Here is a 7,500-nt window from a genome sequence, read left to right as displayed (position 1 = left end):
CCTAACCCTAACCCTAACCCTAACCCTAACACTAACCATTACCATAACACTAAACTCTAAACCCTAAACCTTATCCACCGTAAACCTTAAACAATCCTAAACCATAAACCTTAAACCCTAAACCCTAAATCTAACAATAAACCTAAACCTGACCCTAAATCTAACCCTAACCCTAACCCTAACCCTAAACCTAACCCTGACCCTAACCCTAACCCTAATCCTAACACTAACCATAACCCTAACCCTAACCCTAACCCTAACCTTAACCCTAACCCTAACCCTAACCCTAACCCTAACCCTAACTCTAACCCTAACCCTAAACCTAACCCTAACCCCTTAACCTTAATCCCTAAATCCTAAACCCTGAACAACCATAAATCCTAAACCCTGAACAACCCTAAATCATAAACCCTGAATAACCCTAAACACTAACCTCTAAACAACCCTAAACAACCCTAATCACTAAACCATAAACAACCCTAAACACTAAACCCTAAACAACCCTATACCCTAAACCTTAAACAGTAAACCCTAAATAATTCTAAAACCTAAACCATTAACACTATACCCTAAACAACACTAAACATTAACCCAAAACAACCCTAAAACCTACACCTTAAACACTAAAACTTAAACAACCCTAAACCCTAAACACTAAAGCCTAAACAACCCTAAACTTTTAACCCTAAACAACCCTAAACCTTAAACAATCCTAAAGTCTAAACCCTAAACCCTTAACCTAAACCACCCTAAATCTTAAACAATCCTAAACCCTAAACCTTAAACCCTAAACACTAAACCCTAAACCCTAAACTTAACAATAACCATAACCCTAACCCTAACCCCTAACCCTTACCCTAACCCTAACCCTAACCCTAATCCTAACCCTAACCCTAACCCTAACCCTAACCCTAACCCTAACCCTAACCCTAACTCTAAACCTAATCCTAACCCTAACCTTAACCCTAATCCTAACCCTAACCCTAACCCTAACCCTAACCGTAACCATAACACTAAACTCTAAACCCTAAACCTAATCCACCCTTAACCTTAAACAATCCTAAACCATAAACCTTAGACCCTAAATCCTAAATCTAACAATAAACCTAAACCTAACACTAAATCTAACCCTAACCCTAACCCTAAACCCACCCTGACCCTAACCCTAACCCTAACCCTAACCCTAACCCAAACACTAAACCTAACCCTGACCCTAATCCTAACACTAACCCTATTTCTAATTCTAACCCTAACACTAATCCTAAACTTAAACCTAACCCCCTAATAATAACTCTAACCCTAACACTAACCCTAACCCCTAACCCTAACCATAACCCTAACCCTAACCCTAACCCTAACACTAACCCCTAACCCTTACCCTAACCCTAACCCTAACCATTACCCTAACCCTAACCCTAACCCTAACCCTAACACTAACCGTAACCATAACACTAAACTCTAAACCCTAAACCTTATCCACCCTAAACATTAAACAATCCTAAACCATAAACCTTAAACCCTAAACCCTAAATCTAACAATAAACCTAAACCTGACCCTAAATCTAACCCTAACCCTAACCCTAACCCTAAACCTAACCCTGACCCTAAACCTAACCCTAATCCTAACACTAACCATAACCCTAACCCTAACCCTAACCCTAATCTTAACCCTAACCCTAACCCTAACCCTAAACCTAACCCTAAACCTAACCCTAACCCTAACCCTAAACCCTTAACCTTAATCCCTAAATCCTAAACCCTGAACAACCATAAATCCTAAACCCTGAACAACCCTAAATCATAAACCCTGAATAACCCTAAACACTAACCTCTAAACAACCCTAAACAACCCTAATCACTAAACCATAAAAAACCCTAAACACTAAACCCTAAACAACCCTATACCCTAAACCTTAAACACTAAACCCTAAATAACCCTAAACCCTAAACCATTAACACTATACCCTAAACAACACTAAACATTAACCCAAAACAACCCTAAAACCTAAACCTTAAACACTAAAACTTTAACAACACTAAACCCTAAACACTAAAGCCTAAACAACCCTAAACTTTTAACCCTCAACACTATACCCTAAACAACCCTAAACCTTAAACAATCCTAAAGTCTAAACCCTAAACCCTTAACCTAAACCACCCTAAATCTTAATCAATCCTAAACCCTAAACCTTAAACCCTAAACACTAAACCCTAAACCCTAAACCTAAAAATAACCATAACCCTAACCCTAACCCCTAACCCTTACCCTAACCCCAACCCTAACCCTAATCGTAACCCTAACCCTTACCCTAACCCTAACCCTAACCCTAACCCTAACCCTAACCCTAACTCTAAACCTAATCCTAACCCTAACCTTAACCCTAATCCTAACCCTAACCCTAACTCTAACCCTAACCGTAACCATAACACTAAACTCTAAACCCTAAACCTAATCCACCCTAAACCTTAAACAATCCTAAACCATAAACCTTAGACCCTAAATCCTAAATCTAACAATAAACCTAAACCTAACCCTAAATCTAACCCTGACCCTAACCCTAACCCTAAACCCTCCCTGACCCTAACCCTAACCCTAACCCTAACCCTAAACCTAACCCTGACCCTAATCCTAACACTAAACCTATTTTTAATTCTAACCCTAACACTAATCCTAAACTTAAACCTAACCCCCTAATAATAACCCTCACCATAACACTAACCCTAACCCCTAACCTTAACCCTAACCCTAACCCTAACCCTAACCCTAACACTAACCCCTAACCCTTACCCTAACCCTAACCCTAACACTAACCCTAACCATTACCCTAACCCTAACCCTGACCCTAACCCTATCCCTAACCCTAACACTAACCGTAACCATAACACTAAACTCTAAACCCTAAACCTAATCCACCCTAAACCTTAAACAATCCTAAACCATAAACCTTAAACCCTAAACCCTAAATCTAACAATAAACCTAAACCTGACCCTAAATCTAACCCTAACCCTAACCCTAACCCTAAACCAGACCTTGACCCTAAACCTAACCCTAATCCTAACACTAACCATAACCCTAACCCTAACCCTAACCCTAATCTTAACCCTAACCCTAACCCTAACCCTAACCCTAACCCTAAACCTAACCCTAACCCTAACCCTAACCCCTTAACCTTAATCCCTAAATCCTAAACCCTGAACAACCATAAATCCTAAACCCTGAACAACCCTAAATCATAAACCCTGAATAACCCTAAACACTAACCTCTAGACAATCCTAAACAACCCTAATCACTAAACCATAAAAAACCCAAAACACTAAACCCTAAACAACCCTATACCCTAAAACTTAAACACTAAACCCTAAATAACCCTAAACCCTAAACCATTAACACTATACCCTAAACAACACTAAACATTAACCCAAAACAACCCTAAAACCTAAACCTTAAACACTAAAACTTAAACAACCCTAAACCCTAAACACTAAAGCCTAAACAACCCTAAATTTTTAACCCTCAACACTATACCCTAAACAACCCTAAACCTTAAACAATCCTAAAGTCTAAACCCTAAACCCTTAACCTAAACCACCCTAAATCTTAAACAATACTAAACCCTAAACCTTAAACCCTAAACACTAAATCCTAAACCCTAAACCTAACAATAACCATAACCCTAACCCTAACCCCTAACCCTTACCCTAACCCCAACCCTAACCCTAATCCTAACCCTAACCCTAACCCTAACCCTAACCCTAACCCTAACCCTAACTCTAAACCTAATCCTAACCCTAACCTTAACCCTAATCCTAACCCTAACCCTAACCCTAACCCTAACCGTAACCATAACACTAAACTCTAAACCCTAAACCTAATCCACCCTAAACCTTAAACAATCCTAAACCATAAACCTTAGACCCTAAATCCTAAATCTAACAATAAACCTAAACCTAACCCTAAATCTAACCCTGACCCTAACCCTAACCCTAAACCCTCCCTGACCCTAACCCTAACCCTAACCCTAACCCTAAACCTAACCCTGACCCTAATCCTAACACTAAACCTATTTCTAATTCTAACCCTAACACTAATCCTAAACTTAAACCTAACCCCCTAATAATAACCCTAACCCTAACACTAACCCTAACCCCTAACCTTAACCCTAACCCTAACCCTAACCCTAACCCTAACACTAACCCCTAACCCTTACCTTAACCCTATCCCTAACCCTAACCCTAACCATTACCCTAACCCTAACCCTGACACTAACCCTAACCCTAACCATTAACACTAACCGTAACCATAACACTAAACTCTAAACCCTAAACCTAATCCACCCTAAACCTTAAACAATCCTAAACCATAAACCTTAGACCCTAAATCCTAAATCTAACAATAAACCTAAACCTAACCCTAAATCTAACCCTAACCCTAACCCTAACCCTAAACCCTCCCTGACGCTAACCCTAACCCTAACCCTAACCCTAAACCTAACCCTGACCCTAATCCTAACACTAACCCTATTTCTAATTCTAACCCAAACACTAATTTTAAACTTAAACCTAACCCTCTAATAATAAACCTACCCCTAACACTAACCCTAAACCCTAACCTTAACCCTAACCCTAACCCTAACCCTAACCCTAACCCTAACCCTAACACTAACCCCTAACCCTTACCCTAACCCTAACCCTAACCCTAACCCTAACCATTACCCTAACCCTAACCCTAACCCTAACACTAACCGTAACCATAACACTAAACTCTAAACCCTAAACCTAATCCACCCCAAACCTTAAACAATCCTAAACCATAAACCTTAAACCCTAAACCCTAAATCTAACAATAAACCTAAACCTGACCCTAAATCTAACCCTAACCCTAACCCTAACCCTAAACCTAACCCTGAGTCTAACCCTAACCCTAACCTTAACCCTAACCTTAACCCTAACCCTAACCTTAACCCTAACCCTAACCTTAACCCTAACCCTAACCCCTTAACCTTAATCCCTAAATCCTAAACCCTGAACAACCATAAATCCTAAACCCTGAACAACCCTAAATCATAAACCCTGAATAACCCTAAACACTAGCCTCTAAACAACCCTAAACAACCCTAATCACTAAACCATAAACAACCCTAAACACTGAACCCTAAACAACCCTATACCCTAAACCTTAAACACTAAACCCTAAATAACCCTAAACCCTAAACCATTAACACTATACCCTAAACAACACTAAACATTAACCCAAAACAACCCTAAAACCTAAACCTTAAACACTAAAACTTAAACAACCCTAAACCCTAAACACTAAAGCCTAAACAACCCTAAACTTTTAACCCTAAACACTATACCCTAAACAACCCTAAACCTTAAACAATCCTAAAGTCTAAACCCTAAACCCTTAACCTAAACCACCCTAAACCTTAAACAATCCTAAACCCTAAACCTTAAACCCTAAACACTAAACCCTAAACCCTAAACCTAACAATAACCATAACCCTAACCCTAACCCCTAACCCTTACCCTAACCCTAACCCTAACCCTAATCCTAACCCTAACCCTAACCCTAACCCTAACCCTAACCCTAACCCTAACCCTAACCCTAAATCTAATCCTAACCCTTACCCTAACCCTAACTTTAACCCTAACCCTAATCCTAACACTAAACCATAAACCCTAAACCTAACCCTAACCCTAAAACTAAACTTTAAATCCTAAGCCTAATCTACCCTAAACCTTAAACAATCCTAAACCATAAACCCTGAACCCTAAACCTAACCCTAACCCTAACACTAACCATAACCCTAACACTAAATAGTAAACCCTAAATTTAAGTTACGATAAACCTTAAACAATCCTAAACCCTAAACCTTAAACCCTAAACCTAACAATTACCATAACCCTAACCCTAATCCTAACCCTAACCCTAACCCTAAACGTAACCCTAACACTAAACCTAACGTAAAACACTAACCCTAACCCTAAACCTTACACTAACACTAAATGTAGTCCTAACCCTAACCTTAACCCTAAACCTGACCCTAACCCTAACCCTAACCCTAACCCTAATCCTAACTCTAACCCTAATCCTAACAATAAACCTAAACCTAACCCTAAACCTAACCCTAAACCTAACACTAACCTTAACCCTAACCCTAAACCTAACCCTAACAGTAATCCCTAAACCCTAAACCTAACCCTAACGATATCCAAAACACAAAACTCTAAACCCTAAAAATAATCCACCCTAAACCTAAACAATCCTAAAACCTAAACCGTTACTTTAAACCATAAACTCTAAACCTAACAATATCCATGACCCTAAACGTAACCCTAAACCTAACCCTAACCCTAACCCTAATCCGAACACTAAACCCTAAACCCTAAACCTAACCCTAACCTTAACACTAAACTCTAAACCCTAAACCTAATCTACCCTAAACCTTAAACAATCCTAAACCCAAAACCTTAGACCCTAAACACTAAACCCTAAACCTAACAATAAACCTAACCCTAACCCTAACCCTAACCCTAATCTTAAACCTAACCCTAACCGTAACCCTAACCCTAAACCTAACCCTAAACTTAAGCCTAACCATAAACCTAACCCTAACCCTAAACCTAACCTTAACCCTAACCCTAACCCTAAACCTAACAATAAACATAATCATAACCCTTACCCTAACCCTAACCCTAACCCTAACCGTAACCCTAACCCTAAACCTAACCGTAACACTAACCCTAACCCTAACCCTAACCCTAACCCTAACCCTAACCTTAACCTTAACCATAACACTAAACTCTAAACCCTAAACCTAATCCACCCTAAACCTTAAAAAATCCTAAATCATAAACCTTAAACCCTAAACCCAAAATCTAACAATAAACCTAAACCTAACCCTAAATCTATCCCTAACCCTAACCCTAACCCTAAACCTAACCCTGACCTTAACCCTAACCCTAATCCTAACACTAACCATAACCCTAACCCTAACCCTAACCCCAACCTTAACCCTAACCATAACCCTAACCCTAAACCAAACCCTAACCCTAACCCAAACCCTAACCCTAAACCTAACCCTAACCCTAACCGTAACCATAACACTAAACTCTAAACCCTAAACCTAATCCACCCTAAACCTTAAACAATCCTAAACCACAAACCTTAAACCCTAAACCCTAAATCTAACAATAAACCTAAACCTAACCCTAAATCTAACCCTAACCCTAACCCTAAACCTAAACCTAATCCTAACACTAACCATAACCCAAACACTAACCCTAACCCTAACCCTAAACCTAACCCTAACCCTAAACCTCACACTAACCCTAATCCTAACACTAAACCTTAAACTTTAAATCTAACCCTAACCCTAACCCTACCCCTAACCCTAACCCTAACCCTATCCCTAAACCTAACCCTGACCCTAATACTAACACTAACCCTATTTCTAATTCTAACCCTAACACTAATCCTAAATTTAAACCTAAC

Source organism: Micromys minutus (genome assembly GCF_963924665.1).
Source record: "Micromys minutus genome assembly, chromosome: 11".
Classification (NCBI taxonomy): domain Eukaryota; kingdom Metazoa; phylum Chordata; class Mammalia; order Rodentia; family Muridae; genus Micromys; species Micromys minutus.
The sequence above is the reverse complement of the archived record's forward strand: the minus strand, read 5'-3'. Positions refer to the sequence as shown.